This window comes from Piliocolobus tephrosceles, chromosome 7 (genome assembly GCF_002776525.5).
Source record: "Piliocolobus tephrosceles isolate RC106 chromosome 7, ASM277652v3, whole genome shotgun sequence".
Classification (NCBI taxonomy): Eukaryota; Metazoa; Chordata; class Mammalia; order Primates; family Cercopithecidae; genus Piliocolobus; species Piliocolobus tephrosceles.
Window position 1 is genome coordinate 133,554,174 of NC_045440.1, and position 18,274 is coordinate 133,572,447.

The window sequence follows — 18,274 nt, forward strand, 5'->3', positions numbered from 1 at the left end:
CTCCTATTTCTTGTTAAATAGTTCAGCTAATTTAATGGTATCCTTAAATGACTTTACTTCAGAGCCCTCTTCTATCCCTCCTCTCTGCAAAGGCTCCATCTGTTAAAACCCCACTCGGGGTATTGCATAACCAGCTCACAGAATCAGCAGCACGCTCCTGTTTGCTCATTCATCTGTTAATTCATTCACTGAGTAAACACTGATTAAACACCTACTATATTGGACATCCTTGGCTCTTGCTTACCCACCATTCACAAATGGTACCCGCATTTCCCTGGGGACCTGCAGTCTTTCCCTCATTCTCAGTCTCTGTACCTGAGCAGGTGCAGGCTGCACCCAATCTCCCTCAGAGGGAGGGCATTTGATCCAAGATGGCCAATCAGAGCGTCGTATTTGCGTGCCACAGCGATTGGTTCACGGCTGTGCATGTTACCCAGAAAAGACCAATCAGAGAGACAGTTGGACTCAGTTCTAAGACTTTTGTTGAACTACTGGAACAGTGGCCTTTTTTACCTCCTGCTAGAATCGCTGACAACCATTTTGTAGCACAATCCAAAAGAAAAGGGAGGCAGCGTTGAAGAGGGTGAAAAACTGTGTAAGCCTTGGCAACACTTTAAGCCTTGGATCCTCCATGCCTTATGTTTCATTCCTAGATTCTTCAGTTACATAAACCAACAAATCCCCTTTCTGCGGAAGCCAGTTCGAGGTGAGATTCTGTTTCAAGGTCGACAGAATCCTGACTAATGAAATCCGAAGTGCTGTGGTGTATGCTGCATGCTGACTATACACAGATGAAGCAAGGCGATCCATACCATCCTTCTAGGCACTCACAGGCTGATGTGGAGATAGCTACAAACAACTACAATTATTTAAAGCCAATAAAATAACTGCATTAATTAAATGTGACACAGTGCAATATGAGCACAGCAAAGCACCTGGGTCCAGGAAGGCCTCACACAGCAATGGCGATTAAACCTATTCCCTATCTCTATTCAGGCAGTGAAGATGGAATTACTATTTGGAGGAGTCAGATAACACTGTTGATTCACATTCATCTTACAGTAAACTAAAACCATTACATCCCACATTTCACATAAGGACAGTGATACTTAAAGCTCTTAACAGCTCTCTCTGAGCCTACAAAATACTGCCTCAAGAGACCAGCAAAGTGCTAAGGTCAAATAACTCTCACTTGCAAGTGTTTCATCTGAATTGTGCAGATATGTTATGCTCTTAAACACTACCCAGGTCAGTTTTTGTGATTTTGATTCCATACGCTTAAATTTTCCTTCCGGTTTTCTTGACCATTTGGATTTCTTGTCCATTTGTGTGTTGATCACATCACAACAGCCCTTTCAAGATGGATAACCTACTTAACTGAATTTATTTCCAGATGATCAAGGGAAGGGGAAGAGAGAAAGCCTCTGGTTCTATAAAACATTTCCTGATGGGTTAGAAATGTGGTTGATTGCAGAAAACAACAATAACAACAATAAAAAGCACCTCTGGGAATATCTATTTTGAGAAGAAAGGCCCCTAAAGGTCACTCTTTTTAAGTGAACAGAAGTTGGTGTCACTTAGACCTTTGATGATGCATACTCAACGGGAAAGTTGTAAAGATAAAATAATTCCAAAAAGGAGGACATCGCAGGACGAATTCTCCTTGCTTTGTTGTTTCTAAACACATCAGCAATTCATGTGGTCCAGAAACACAAGCTACAGCTTTCCAGAACAAAGAATCTTACAGTTGGAAAAATGAGTACTGACTAAATACTTCCATGTGGTCTCAAGAGAGGTGCCAGGGACTAGAGTCAGGAGAGACAAAAGGTTTGAGATGCCTCCCAGATAACTCAGATTTCTATGAAGCAGCTGGGTTACCCCTGTTTCCAAAACACCTTGCAGGCTGTCACGGAATTTCCCCTCCTCTACCTGCATGCCACAAGACTTTGCACAACAAAGGTACCACCCATTTTCTTGAAATGGGCCAAGCACAGTGGCTCTCACCTATAATCCCAGCACTTCGGGAGACCAAGTCAGGAGGATCACTTGAGCCCAGGAGTTCAAGACTAGCCTGGGCAAGACAGGGAGACCCCGTCTCTACAAAATGAAAAAAATTAGCCAGGTGTGCTGACACATGCCTGTAGTCCCAGCTACTCAGGAGGCTGAGTCTGGGAGGTCGAGGTTGCAATGAGCCATGATCGTGCCACTGCACTTCAGCCTGGGTGATCAAGCAAGAGCCTGTCTCCAAAGAAATAAAGAAAAAAAGAAAATGAGATTACCATTTATCACGCATTTACTGTGCAGCTCTGTTGTCCAGGTATCAGCAGGCAATAAAGAGAACTCCAGTGTTAGGGATGTGTGAGGACACATTCTCACATCCTTACCTGTGTGACCTGTCTTATCTGTGAACAGATAACACAGGTAATGGCCTGGTGCTTGTCAAATGCTCAATGAATGTTGGTTTCCCGTGGGAGATATGCAACCCCACCCAGGAGACCTGCTAAATCTCCTCTATAAACATTCAAAGAAACATAAAAGGGCATATAGCAGGATATCTTCCACCCACCCAAACCCCACAATCCCCTAAGCTTTTTCAAGAGCTATACAGAATTCCCCCAGACACTGTGTGTGTGTGTCCTTCCAGCAATCGCCTAGGCATAATCAAGTATGAGTATGTGTGTGGGTGGGTGTGTATAAACACTTATACCCTCTTCTTGTTTTCCTACATCTGGCGGCATACCACATATACTTTCTTGCAAATTGCTTTATTCTTAAACTTAAGAATATATCCTGAAAATCATTCCCTCTTAGCAGATATGACCTACTATTTTAAACAGTGGTGGGGCAATCTACTTTAAGAATACACATTCAATCAATTCCTCATTTTTTGTTTTTTGGGGTTTTGTTTGTTCATTTTTTGAGACAGAGTCTTGCTCTTGTCACCCAGGCTGGAGTGCAGTGGTGCAGTGGTGCAATCTTGGCTCACTGCAGCCTCTGCCTCCCGGGTTCAAGCTATTCTCCTGCCTCAACCTCCCAAGCAACTGGGATTACAGCTGTGGGCCACCACACCCAGCTAATTTTTGTATTTTTTGGTAGAGACACAGTTTCTACCATGTTGATCAGGCTGGTCTCAAACTCCTGACCTCAAGTCATCTGCCTACCTCAGCCTCCCAAAGTGCTGGGATTACAGGCATGAGCCACTGCGACCGGCCTAAATCAATTCCTTATTGATATACATTAAGTTGTTTCCACAGTCTTTCTATTACTAGCAATGCTGCAATGTATATATTACATGCATCTTCACACACATATATAACTATAGGAAAGATAGAATTTATAAGACAAAATCCTTGAAGCAGAATTGCAGGGTCACAGGGTATGTGCACTTAAAATGGTAGACAGTGCCAAATGGCACTGGCTCATTGCCACCTGGGATCAAGCATTCCTCCCACCTCAGCCTCCCAGATAGCTAGGACTACAGGTGCCACCTGTAGAGGGTGTACCACCCTCCTTTGAATATTTTGCCCTTGATGGTGACCTGCTCTCAAATTCTTGGAACCTAAGGATTGGAAGATGTCTGAAAGGACATCTAATTTTTATGTCTTCTAATACTGCCTCTCCCTTAGTCCCTCTATGTAGACGTAAGTAGTGCCATTGATACTTCTTCACCATTATTTCATATACCCATCTCTTTATCACTTAGTGCCTACTCTTGATGATTTCCCATAGTATAATACTTGCAAACACAGACTCAAGGCTACCCGAGACAGCCTAGAGTCAAATCCCAGATCCATCACTTACCAGCTATGTGACCATGAGCTAGTGGCTTAAACTGCTATTTAGTTTCTTTGTCTATAAAGTTCAGATGATCATAATAATGCCTCCTCATAATTTTGTTCTAAGGAGTAAATGAGTTAATGCAAATAAAGTACACAGAACAATGGCATTTACTATGCACTTAACAAATTTTAACTGTCATTGTCTTCCAGCTCATTAATTCTCTCTTTAGCTATGCTTAATCTGTCATTTAACTCTTTTGTTGGATTTCAATTTTAATGATTATTTTTCCTTTCAATTCAGCTGCTCTTCAAGTCAACCTATTCTTTTTCCATCTTTCTTCACACTTTTTATATTATCTTTAGTTCTTAATCATTTTATTTCTTTTTTCTTGTGAACCCAAACTAAGACATCTTAATCATTTTAAATATACCATTTTTATAGTCTCTTTTAAATGATGTTATTATTTCCAACTTGGAATGGTTTCCTGAATAGTTTAGTTTTTCATTGTGAACTCGTCCTCAGAAGTCATTCTCACTGTGGGAGTGCTGTTAGGTATGGTTGTTAAAATATACCTATGGAATGACTTTGTGTTTGCAGTAGAGGTTTCCATGGTACTAGACCAGTTTTATCTCAATTTTTCAGGATGAAGGGTCTCATACTTCATAAGTAACAAAAATACAGATTCCACAACCACATATGGTATAATCCCATGCGTTTAAGTTCTTGCTAGTAACTTTTTTCCAGTCAAGGCAAGCTTCCTCTCTATTTCTACAAGTATCGAAGTTTTTCTAGCCCCTTTTCATGAAAAAGTCAGATCTTCAAGGCTCCAGAGCACTCAGTTCCACCTTGAGCCCCCAGGCCCTGTAGCTTCTGTGCAAAAGCCCCAGAAGTAGTCATGGCTTCAGCTCACATGCCACCATTTAGCTTAAATTTATCCACCTTTTTTTTTTTTTTTTTTTTTTGAGGTGGAGTCTTGCTCTGTCATCCAGGCTGGAATGCAGTGGCGTGATCTCTGCTCACTGCAACTTTCCCCTCCCAGGTTCAGGCAATTCTCCTGCCTCAGCTTCCTGAGTAGCTGGGATTACAAGGCATGTGCCACCACACCCGGCTAATTTTTGTATTTTTAGTAGAACAAGGTTTCACTGTGTTGGCCAGGCTGGTCTGGAACTCTTGACCTCAAGTGATCTACCCACCTCGGCCTCCCAAAGTGCTGGGATTACAGGCATGAGCCACCGCGGCCAGCCTATCCTCATTTGTGACATTCGCAGGTTTCCCTTTCATCAGCGCTCCCCTAGATAAAATTCTTACATTTCCATCAATTCTGCATTCATAGCAGGAAGGACTCAGACAAGTCAGCTTAGTCCACCACGTTGCCAGAAGTATTCCAGGTCACTAAATTTAATATAACCACTTATTCACACTTGAGTTCTGCCCCCATTAAAATTGCATCTACTCAAGGGTTAGCTTCTAAAGCCAGCATGAAAACTGAAAGAAGTCAAAATTCCCCTTGAAAAATCCCACAATAAGGTCTCAGGTTGGAGACAAACAAACCTTCTTTCATAAAGTCCAACACAGCCAGTCTTTCCTTCAGCACTGGATTTGGTTTCTTAGGGTTGAGCACCATATGTAATAACTGGCTTAGATTTACGGCCATGTTGTGTGATAATTAAAATCCATAAATATGAGAAACATACTTGGTGGCACAAGATGCTCACATCCTAAAAAGCCATGAGAACAAAGACCAACAGACGGAACAGCCGATCCATGTCTGCCATTCACACCCACTCCAAGAGAGACGCCCACTGGATGAAATGATAGGATCACCCACACTATTTAAAGTGGTGTTTTTATCCTTTTGCTTTTGTTGAGCAAGTATATTTGGATATGGCTAAGGTAGAAGCATGAATCTGTGATGACAGATGTCAGAATAGTGCTTATCTCTGGTGTAATACTAAGTGCAAAGGGTCATGAGGGAACTTTCTAGAAATATTGTATATGCTGATTTGGGTGATGGTTAGATGGTTGTAACATATTAAAATTTCACCAAGCTGTACGATTAAGATTAAGATTTGTGCATTTTACAGCAAGTAAGATAGTCCGATTCAAATAAAAGTTAAAAGCATGCCTAAGTAGAGATGGCTGTAAGTATTTTGCCACAGGTCCCTATCCTATGGTTAAGCCTCACCAGTGAGGGTAGTAGGGAGTCTAGGAAACTGGGGAAGAAAAGAAGCAGAAAAGGGAAATGCACTGTGCACTGTCACAGACAGAGGGCACCCAGGAGCCAAGAGTCAATGGTTTTCCGTGAAGGACCTTATAGGGTTGACAGTTGACAAGACCACATCCGTCAAGAGCACTGATTTTCTTTTCTTTTTTTTTTTTTTTTTTGAGACGGAGTCTCGCTCTATTGCCCAGGCTGGAGTGCAGTGGCGTGATCTCGGCTCACTCCAAGCTCCACCTCCCGGGCTCACGCCATTCTCCTGCCTCAGCCTCCCAAGCAGCTGGGACTACGGGCACCCGCCACCATGCCTGGCTAATTTTTCGTATTTTCAATAGAGACAGGGGTTTCACTGTGTTAGCCAGGATGGTCTGGATCTCCTGACCTCATGATCTGCCCCACTTGGCCTCCCAAAGTGCTGGGATTACAGGTGTGAGCCACCGCACCCAGCAAGAGCACTGACTTTCAATCTAGACTGCTTGAATGTGAATACAAATTCTATCCCTTACCAACAGAGTGACCCTGGGCAAGTTACTTGTCTTCTTTGAACTGCAACTTTGTGGGAGCTTCTGTGAAACTTAAACAAGTTAAAAAGCTCTTAGCACAGGGTCTGCATATAGTAAATATGCAAAAAGTATTAGTTATTATTGTCATTACTCATGATGGTAGGCTGGAAATGTCTCCTTCCCTCCAAAATTTTGTTCTTATTTCTTTCTTTTTTTTTTTTTTAAAGACAGTCTTGCTCTGTCGCCCAGGCTGGAGTGCAGTGACACAATCTCAGCTCATTGCAACCTCCGCCTCCTGAGTTCAAGCGAGCATGCCTGGCTAAATTTTATATTTTTAGTAGAGACAGGGTTTCACCATGTTGGCCAGGCTGGTCTTGAAATCCTGACCTCAAGGGATCCACCCACCTTAGCCTCCCAAAGCGTTAGGATTACAGGTGTGAGCCACTGCGCCTAGCCTATAGTTCTTATTTAAACTAATAATGTGACCTAAAAACCTCGTAGGTTCATAGAGTGAATGAATATTCATAGAATGAATGAAGGGATGTATGTGTATTCTGATTTCAACAGAGGTAGGAGGTTCTTATTTCTACGGAACTGAAATCCATCTTGTAGCCATTCCCATCCACTTTAACTTTTCCTCATAGAAGTGTGGTTAAGAGTGCTGGTTCTGGAGCCAGAAGGCCATGGTCAAATTCCAGCTCTGTTACTTACCAACTGGGTAATCTTGAACGAGTTAATCAAATTCCAGGCCTCAGTTTCTTCTCCTGTAAAAGAGTTATAGCCAGAATTAAGCAAGTTACAACAGTCCTCAGTACACAGAAAGCCCCCAGTAAATCCTAGCTATTGTTTTTTTCCCCATAGTAGAGGCACAACTCCAAATAGCATTTGTTTGTTTGATTGTTTGTTTGTTTTTGGAAGACATAGTCTTGTTCTGTCGCCCAGGCTGGAGCGCAGTGGCACGATCTCGGCTCACTGCAACCTCCGCCTCCCAGGTTCAAGTGAGCATGCTGGGCTAATTTTTTTATTTTTCGTAGAGGCAGGATTTCATCATGTTGGCCAGGCTGGTCTCGAACTCCTGACCTCAAGTGATCCGCCAGTGTCGGCCTCCCAAAGTGCTGAATTACAGGCATGAGCCACCGCACCCGGCCCCAGATCGCATTTGTACAGTCCATTATATCACTGAATTGTTTTGCAAACAGTTTTCTCATTTAATGCTCAAAATAGTCTGGTGCATTACAAATAAACAAAGATTCAGAGAAGTTGAATAATTTGCTGAAGGTTGCATAGTAAGTAAAGAACAAAGACCTAAACCAAACTCCTATGACTGAAGGACAGTTTGGCTGGACTGTGTTGTCCTTAGGAGCGCATATGGTGGGGCCAGGGCTATCCATGGAGATTCAGTATAAAGGATATTGGGACCTTTGGCTGCAGCAGCAAGTCTTGGTCCCAGCGAAACGCTCAGTTCAACTTGAGTCTGAAACGGTTTTAGTCATTCTGTCCCTTGAATCACTTCCTGTTTCAGGTTTCTACTTTGCAGAGAAAGAAACACAAACAGGTACATTACGCCAGCCTTGTCACCCTCCAAAATCTCCTACAGCAACAAAAGCTGATGAATTAAAGAGAATTTTCGTAAAACCATAGTTAACATCCCTTTTTAATGCATTTGCCAGCAGTTAGTGTGAAGATCAGAGCAAAGTCTGCACTGTCTAGACACTCTTACTATTGAATGGAAGAGAAACAGGATGACTTTTTCTCTGGCCTTTTTTCTGATTAAATCTTTAGCTGTCTTAGTGTTTTCTCTTTGCTTTTCATTGGATGCTGAAACTACCGGAAGCCACTTTACCAGCCTTGTTTTATTCACAAAAGGTTTAGGGGCCATGTCTAATTGTCCAGAGAGAACCCTATCTGCTAATAATTTCAGCCACTTCGGCTGCTTTTGCAACTCTCTTTTTGTTTGCCAGTGTAGGTTTTCTTTCTGTTGTTCTCCTTGTTATGGCATGAGTATGGTTTAACATTCCCTTTTAAATAATAATCACAGAACTGCTCAGTGGCCAAGGAGAGGATTTAAGAACCATCTAGGCCAGGCATGGTGGCTCGCCTGTAATCTCAACATTTTAGGAGGCTGAGGTGGGAGGATCGCTTGAGCCCAGTAATTTAGGGAGCTCTCGTCTCTACAAACAATTTAAAAATTAGCTGGGCGTGGTGGCACATGCCTGTAGTCCCAGCTACTTGGCAGGCTGAGACAGGAGGATCGTCTGAGCCCAAGAGGTCGAGGCTGCAGTGAGCCATGATGTGCACTGTGCTCCAGCCTGGGTGACAGAGCAACCCTGTCTCTAAACAAAACAAAAAAAAAGAACCATCTAAGCATACTGCATACTCACAAACTATGTCCTCAAATGTACACACACAGACTCCACACATACCACACATTCATTCCATGTACACACACCACACATACACCATACACACATCCCATGCACACACCCCACACACGTCCCAGGAACACACCCCACACACAACCCACATCTCTCAGACACACACCCAGCACACCCAGGGCATAGAGTGTGGCTCTGACAGAAGTAACGTGGGCCTCTAAACAAGCGTGGCTTCTTTTCGTTTCCAAGCTATGGACAGAAAGCCTTGACTACAGCTCTAGAAACCAGATCTCGCCTCCTCTTCAGACTCATACCATGGGTCTCATTCCTTCTCAGTCTTTCGGAGTGTCTGACTTGGGCGAGTCACTTAATTTCTGTTATAAAGTAAGGACACTCATTCACTCAATAGCTACTGAGCACCTATTGTGTGCCAAGCACTGTGGCCATGGAAATAATTCCATGAATTAAACCGTCCCAGCCACCGAGGAACTCTCCAAGATTAAGGGAGCAATTCCAGGCAGATGAATGCTCTGAAGGAAAGGGGATGAGGCAATCCCTGAAAAGGGTATTTAATTAACTCAGCAGGGGATAGAAAATGATGGATAATCAAAGAAAGGCTTCCCCAAGGAGGTGACATTGAAGCTGAGAAGTAAAAGTTAAGTTAGAACTGGCCAGAGGCAGGAAGGGATCCAAGCAGAGCTCTCGGCACATGCAAAGGCCAGCAGGTTAGACTGCGGTCCATTCAGTTAAGCATGGGAGGTGGAAGAGGGATGGGCCTGGGTATGCAGGGGTGGGCTTGCCACGGTAACCCACCTGGGCTAGGTGCCCCCCAAGGTCCCTCCCAGCCCTCAAGGCAGAGTCTATCATCTTCTGAGAGCCCAGGTCCTCTCTTTCCCTAACAGCCTTTTCACTAGCATGCTGAAGTCGGCTCCAGAGGACAAGGGGAGTCGCAACCACCTCACGCGGGCTCCTGCTCCTTCCTCTTTCTTCTCCTCTCAGCAGTGACCAACCAGATAGTGACTCAGGGAAGGGAGCTGTCCTCTATTTGTCATTTAGTTCTTTGAAAAATACTTGCCTATAGTCCTAGCTACTCTAGAGGCTGAGAAAGGAGGATCACTTGAGCCTTGGAGTTCAAATCCAGCCTGGGCAACATAGTGAGGAACTGTCTCTATAAAAATAAAAATTTAAGCCGGGCGCGGTGGCTCAAGCCTGTAATCCCAGCCCTTTGGGAGGCCGAGACGGGCGGATCACGAGGTCAGGAGATCGAGACCATCCTGGCTAACACGGTGAAACCCCGTCTCTACTAAAAAATACAAAAAATTAGCCGGGCACGGTGGTGGGCGCCTGTAGTCCCAGCTACTCGGGAGGCTGAGGCAGGAGAATGGTGTAAGCCCGGGAGGCGGAGCTTGCAGTGAGCTGAGATCCGGCCACTGCACTCCAGCCTGGGCGACAGAGCAAGACTCCATCTCAAAAAATAAATAAATAAAAAAGAAAAGAAAAATAAAAATTTAAAAACACCCAGGGCTCCTATACCCAACTAGCCTTCTAACCAACTCCCTCCTTTCTCCCACCCAGTCCCTGACCTAGCTGAGAAATGCTGGATTTCTCTGTGTCTTTATCCATCTCCTCCAAGAGACTTTAAGCTTTAAGCTACCTGAGGGCTCATGCTAGGTTTTGGTCACCCTAGTGTCCCCCGCACCTGGTACTATGCCTGATGTCTACTAGATCCCCCAAATGCAGGTGGAACCAAACTGATTCCCCTCCCTGCAAATGAACCTTGCCCAGAGCCCACCCACAGGGCAGCTTGTCTGAGGCCAAAGCAGGAGACCCAGAATCAAGCCAACCCAACACTCCTCCCCCAGCATTCTCTAGGAGACACTGCCCTGTGAATCCCAACCTGAACACCGACAGCGATGTTAGTCTAATTCCCTCATTTTATCAACAAAGAACCTCAGGCCCAAAGGAATGATATGACTTGCCCAAGGTCTCTCAGAAAATGTGATATAAAGTTTTTTAAAGGAGCAAAACATCGCTTAAAATGGAAGCCTATCTATCACCCCTACCAGAAACGCTGCTTATTTTAAGAGGAAAACGCTTAATGTTGGCAAATCGAATGGAAGCTTTCCTTTCTCTGACCAATGTCACCACACTTTCATGACTCCTGGGATGCTCTAGGCAGCACTAAAAGCTCCCACTGAAGCAAATCTATTTACAAAGGTGACCAGGAATTGTTTTAGGGATTGGGTATATTTTTGATTATGGATCATTTTTAAAGTTAATTCTCTATTATGTGATCTAAGGCTATACCAATTTTTTAAACAATTGAGCCTCCCAAACCACTTAGTTCCTTCCTGGTTTTTAAAAATGTTTTGCTACTTAAAAATGTTTTGCTATTAAACAACTTTACTAGAACTTGAAACAGGGTCTCACTTTGTTGCCCAGGCTGGAGTACAGTGGCTCAAACATGGCTTACTGTAGCCTCAACCTCCTGGGCTCAAAGTGCTCCTCCTGCCTCAGTCCCCCAAGTAGCTGTGACCACAGGCACGCACCACCATACCCAGCTAATTTCTTTTTTTTTTTTTTTTCTTTGAGACAGAATCTCGCTCTGTCACCCAGGCTGGAGTGCAGTGGTGTGATCTCAGCTCACTGCAACCTCTGCCTCCCGAGTTCGAGAGATTCTTCTGTCTCAGCCTCCCAAGTAGCTGGGACTACAGGCACCTGCCAGCATGCCCGGCTAATTTTTGTGTTTTTAGTAGAGACAGGGTTTCACCATATTGGCCAGGCTGGTCTCAAACTCGTAACCTCAAGCGATCCTCCCACCTCGGCCTCCCAAAGTGCTGGGATTACAGGCGTGAGCCACCGTACCCGGAACAGATGATTTTTAAGGAAGACACTTCTACCCATAATCCGTCCACCAAAAGAAAGAATTCCTTACAATTCTGTGTCCTCCTAAACTTTTTTATCCACAGTTCTGTACTCTGGACATATGTATGTATTTCATTAAAACACCTTACCTTTAGTATAAAAACATTGTTAAATAGTTTCCTTTATCTTAAAAAATAAAAAAGACAAAAACTTTTATTATGTAAGTCATTGGCACCATGTTTCTGATAAACGCCACAGAGCAACACCTAGGCTACAAATTAAGAGCACCTGGAAATTCTGAGCTTGAGCCTTTTAAAGCTACATTTTCTAGCCTGCTTCATTCCATAATTATTCTGACACTTTCCACATCCCACTTAATAGGAAACAAAGGAAAACAGGTGTTTTGCTTATTCCACCTGGCACAGCATGCTCTACTGCCGAAGTTTGCAGCAGTTGCTTACTGCTGTATTTTTCCTGCAGGTGAAATGACATCTCTGGTTTGGCCAGAGTTTAAAAATACTGCAGCAGGGTCCCCACCCTGCATAATTAAACAGACTCTCTGGGGATACACCCCAGTGCCATAGTGCACCAAAGCTCCCCAGGTGATATTCATGTGCAGCTGGGACTGAGACGCACCAGGCTAAGATAACTCATTAGTCAAAGGAAACCCATGGGAAATCTTCTCTGGAAATGAATAACTCTTGTAATTAAATAAAATAGCAGATGTAAAAGTCCCTAACAGTGCCTGTTACCCAGAAGACAATAAATGTTAATTAAACAAAAAAAAATTTAAATAATTACTCCCTCCCCTCAGTGGATTCACCTTGTTATTTTATTGGCTTGTTTATCACTTGTTTTTTCCTTTACCATGATTCATTCTATCCCTGTTAATAAAATTATAAACTTATACCTATAATCCTGTTCAATTACAAGAGCTCTGTAATATTTCTAACAACCATTTATCACTTTATTTAATAAAACCTTCCCCCAGTACAGTGGGGGAATAAATATGCAACAAACATTTGCTATTTATAATAATAATAATATTTATATTTATTTATAATAATGGATATTCAGAATTATTTTAATTCAGAATTCATGACCGTCTTTCTAAACTAGACTGAAATTTATTTCACATTATTAGGACCAGTTAGCAATAATGTAAAAAATTAGGGCAATGTTTAATAAACTTATGAAAACAGATCTTTAAGCAAAGCAATTCTTTTTTATAATTTTCTGGGAAAAAACTAAATGCAGTCATTACACAGGTAAACTTATCTCCCCATTCAAGGGGGCCCTGCTCAGCTGTTTCCATAGTTACCTGGAGAGGCTAATACTGCAATTAGTTATAAGTGGTTTTTCCTTCCAACTTCTCCCTACAGCTGCCTCTCTGTGAATTTGGAAGGTGATTCTTTTTGAGACGGAGTCTCGCTCTGTCGCCCAGGCTGGAGTGCATTGGCCGGATCTCAGCTCACTGCAAGCTTCGCCTCCCGGGTTTACGCCATTCTCCTACCTCAGCCTCCCGAGTAGCTGGGACTACAGACGCCCGCCACCTCGCCCGGCTAGTTTTTCGTACTTTTTTTTAGTAGAGACGGGGTTTCACCGTGTTCGCCAGGATGGTCTCGATCTCCTGACCTTGTGATCCACCCGTCTCGGCCTCCCAAAGTGCTGGGATTACAGGCTTGAGCCACTGCGCCCGGCCTGGAAGGTGATTCTTAATGTTTACATTACCCCTCAGTTCTGAGAAGCCAAACATTTGTTTGAAAAAAAGAAATAGGATTTCTGAATCAGACAAACAGTTTGTGTGTGTATGTTTTTTGTTTTGTTTTGTTTTGTTTTGTTTTTGAGACAGAGTCTGGCTCTGTCGCCCAGGCTGGAGTGCAGTGGCATGATCTCTGCTCACTGCAACCTCCGCCTCCTGGGTTCAAGTGATCCTCCTGCCTCAGCCTCCCAAGTAGCTGGGATTACAGGCATGTGCCACCATGCGCAGCTAATTTTTGTATTTTTAGTGGAGATGGGGTTTCACCATCTTGGCCAGGCTGGTCTGGAACACCTGACCTCAAGTGATCCACCCGCCTCGGCCTCCCAAAGTGCTAGGATTACAGGCGTGAACCACCGTGCCCGGCCAGAACAAAGAGGTTTTATGAAGGCCATTTCCAAATGTCTTGCCTTGCTGACACAAACTGCCCCAGTCATCTTTTCTTGTATTGTGCCAGACAGAGAAGGCATCTAACAGGTATGTGGGCAGTTAGGCCATGTTCAGCTCAAGATTCACAGGAGACCTCTGTATGGCTCATACATGAACTCTGCTATGCTTCACTCCCTAAGGCCATCCAGTTCCCAAAGTCTGCCATTTCATGTTTTAAATCAACTGGACTCGACACCCAGCCAAAAATAATAATGATGTGCACATCTCTGTATGTAAATGTCAATAATAAGGTACAAAATGATCACACACGGGCCAACTCCCATCCTATACCATTTGGTATTATCACCTAATATTTGTCCTCACTCTTTCAATGAGATCATAAGCACCTTGAGGGTAGACATCTTGTTTTAGCAGTAGCAGTATTAATTTTATTGATATATTTATTTATTTATTTATTTTTATTTTTTATTTTTTGGAGACGGAGTCTTGCTCTGTCGCCCGGGCTGGAGTGCAGTGACCGGATCTCAGCTCACTGCAAGCTCCGCCTCCCGGGTTTACGCCATTCTCCTGCCTCAGCCTCCCGAGTAGCTGGGACTACAGGCGCCCGCCACCTCGCCCAGCTAGTTTTTGTATTTTTTTTTTTAGTAGAGACGGGGTTTCACAGTGTTAGCCAGGATGGTCTCGATCTCCTGACCTCGTGATCCGCCCGTCTCGGCCTCCCAAAATGCTGGGATTACAGGCTTGAGCCACCACGCCCGGCCGATATATTTATTTTTAATAGAATCTTGCTCTGTCACCTAGGCTGGAGTGCAGTGGCACCATCATATCTCACTGTGGCCCGGGGCTCAACCGATCCTTCTGCCTTAAGCTCCCAAGTAGCTGGGGTACTACTCAGTCGTACAGGTGTGTGCCACCATGCCTAATTTTTTTTATTTTATGTAGAGACGAGGTCTTGCATTGTGCCCAGGTCAATCTTGAACTCCTGGCCTTAACAATCCTCCCATCTAGGCTTCCCAAAGCCACAGTGGGCCACCATGCCCAGTCTAATTGTAGTTTTGATCCTCTTAATCGAATTGTCTATAGCGTGTTATATAGCTAGACAATCAGATCACCTGAATAATAAAACTTTCTTATGTTTTCATTTAATATTCGGTCAATCAAGCACTAAATGACTACTGTGAGATGGCTGTGGGGCAGGCTTCACAAGTGATTCCAATTTGTCTTGGTTGATTTGAACTTGTTGGAAAAACCGCAAAGTCTGAAACCTCCACGGGAACAGATTTAGAGAGAATCCCTAGAGACCCGAGCCTCGCACCGTGGGCACCATCTCCCCAGGCATGTTCCAGGATCATACAGAACAAAAGATGCACCTTGAAAATGAATGCATTTGGAGGAATCCTCCCCTGTGCTAGAGTTTTCTAAAGTATCCCTCGATCCATTCAGAACACGTCCTTTTATATTAGCCAGGTTCTCTATTGCTCTGTCAATGTGTGTTATTATTATTATTTCCCAACTATGCAGTTCAGAAAAGATGCTAATACATTGGGGTTAGGGGGTGTCCTTTGAAACACATTCACAGGTGTTGAATTTCCTATTCATAACTAGTGCTGATCAGCTAAGTGCGTGCACACACACACACACACCTTTTTAAAAATATATCAATGTTGGCCGGGTGCAGTGGCTCACATCTGTAATCCAAGCACTTTGGGAGGCCGAGGCAGGCAGACCACTTGAGGCTAGGAGTTCGAGACCAAACCTGGCCAACATAGTCAAACCGCATCTCATACTAAAAATACCAAAAAAAATTAGCTGGGTGTAGTGGTGTGCACCTGTAATCCCAGCTACTCAGGAGGCTGAGGCAGCAGAATCACTTGAACCCGGGAGGCAGAGGCTGCAGCAAGCGGAGATCATGCCACTGCACTCCAGCCTAGGTGACAGAGCGAGACTCTGTCTCAAAATAAATAAATAAATAAATAAATAAATAAATAAATAAATAAATAAATAAATATCAATGTTTTACAATCCTAATACCAGGAAAACACAAAGTACTTCTGATTTTCAATGCATGTTTACTACCAAGATGCAAATCCCATACACGTTTTGAGATGCTTTGGAAATAACAACTGATTCTTGGTTCCACCACAAGTTGATAAACATTCTCTGGCTTGGATTTTCTGTCAATAGTAGCAGAGATTAATTTCAAACATTTTGCTATGCTAACATAAGGAATAAAGCCTACTAGAGCTTCTTTTATTCACAAGCTGTCTTCTCTGAGACTATAACCTTTTAGGTTGAACCACTATTAGCTGGAAACTTCTTTTGGAAGGATAAGAGAGAACAGCACCCAGAGTATACCTTTCGCCCAGAACTGGAGCCCAAGATCTGGGGAGATACTGCTATAATACTGGGCCATTCTCTTTCAAAGATAATAAACAGCAGGAGGGTCTATTAATTATCATTTCCCAGCTGGCCATGGTGGTACAAGCCTGTAATCCCAGCACTTTGGGAGGCCAAGGCAGGCAGATCACCTGAAGTCAGGAGTTTGAAACCAGCCTGGCCAACATGGTGACACCCAGTATCTACTAATAATACAAAAAAAAAAACTTGGCCTGGCATGGTGGCAGGCGCCTGTAATCCCAGCTATTCGGGAGGTTGAGGCAGGAGAATTGCTTGAAGCCAAGACGCGGAGGTTGCAGTGAGCCAAGATCACGCCATTGCACTCCAACCTGGGTGACAAGAGCAAGACTCTGTCTCAAAAAATAAAAGAAAAGAAAAGAAAAGAAAATAATCATTTCCCTTTAAACTCATTCTCTCCTGGAAACATGAACCATTTTTCAGAACAAATTCTGATGCATGATAAAAATAAAAACACAGTTTCTACATTTTGCCTACCATTCTCCTGGCATAGGCTGATCACAGCTTAAGATACACATCTTCATTTTTCCACAGTATCATGATCTATTGCTTACATAGTTAAAATTGTTTTCAATGGGCCAGGGAAGGAGGTTGCAGTGAGCCAAGATTGCACCACTGCACTCCAGCCCGGGCGACAGGGCAAGACAACATCTCAAAAAAAAAAAAAAAAACCGCTGAAGTACTTGCACCTCTATGTCCAAGTGATAAATCTGATTTTTGGGGTGGGGGAGGACAATTACATAGTATGGTGCTTAACATGTTGATAAATGTTCAAAAGAAGTTTTTTGATGCTTTAAACCAATCATCTGTTTAAACCAATAACATTAATTATTACTGTGTACTTTAATATGTAGTCTTGTTTTTCAAGAAGCCCAGTTCAGCACACTATTGATTTAATAAACGATATGCGCTGGGAGCCGTGGCTCATAGCCGGTATATAATCCCAGGTACTCGGGAGGCTGAGGCAGGAGAATCGCTTGAACCTGGAAGGCAGAGGTTGTAAGGCAGTAAGCCAAGATTGCGCCACTGCACTCCAGCCTGGGCCAGAGAGTGAGACTCTGTCTTAAAAAAAAAAAAAAAAAAAACTAATGTGAGGTCAGGCACAGTGGCTCACACCTGTCATCCCTGCACTTTGGGAGGCCAAGGCAAACGGATCAGTTGAGCTCAGGAGTTCAAGACCAGCCTGGGCAACATAGTGAAATCCCATCTCCACCAAAAATCCAAAAAAAATTAGCTGGTCGTGGTGGTGCACACCTGTGGTTCCAGCTACTCAGGAGGCTGAGGTGGGAGGATCTCTTGAACCTGAGGGGTGGAGGCTGCAGTGAGCAGAGGTGGCACAACTGCACTCTAGCCTGTGTAACAGAATGAGACACTATCTCAAACACACACACACACACACTCACAAGACAAACAACAAAACAACACAATATGAAGATGGGAAGGAGATAGGGGAGGAAGGAAACGAATTATTGTGTACTGAAAAACCAGATCCCAATACTATCTCAGTTAAACTGAGAGGCAGAGTTAGCTCCCTGCCCCCCACCTTTTTTTTTCAAGACAGGGTCTGGCTCTGTTGCTCCGGCTGGAGTGCAGTGGTGCAATCTCAGCTCGCTGCAACCTCCACCTCCTGGGCTCAGGCCGTCCTCCCACCTCAGCCTTCAGAATGGCTGGAACTATAGGCACATGCCACCATGCCCTGCTAATTTTTGTTTGTTGGTTGGTTGTTTGGTTGGTAAAGATGGGGTTTTGCCATGTTGGCCAGGCTGGTATTGAACTCCTAGACTCAAAAGATCTGCCAACCTCAGCTGCCCAAAGCGCTGGGATTACAGGTGTGAGCCACTGTGCCTGGCCCCAGCCCCATCTTTTTTAAAGTGGAGACATGGAGAGGAGCTCACTAATAGATGAGCAAGATAAAAATGGTGTTTCTGAAACAATGGAGAACTAATTATCAAATACTTCCTCAGTGTAA

At 43.7% G+C, this 18,274-nt stretch overlaps 1 protein-coding gene across 12 annotated transcripts in view; it reads right to left on the reverse strand.

Annotated features, from left to right (window-relative positions):
- CYRIB (CYFIP related Rac1 interactor B) overlaps window positions 1-18,274 on the reverse strand; it is a 180,827-nt gene that overhangs the window by 123,806 nt on the left and 38,747 nt on the right. For all 12 annotated transcript variants that reach the window (XM_023223937.2, XM_023223946.2, XM_023223889.2 and 9 more), the window contains exon 2: window positions 7,213-7,265. The gene's annotated coding sequence lies outside the window, so the exon portion shown is untranslated. The remainder of the gene's footprint in view (window positions 1-7,212; window positions 7,266-18,274) is intronic.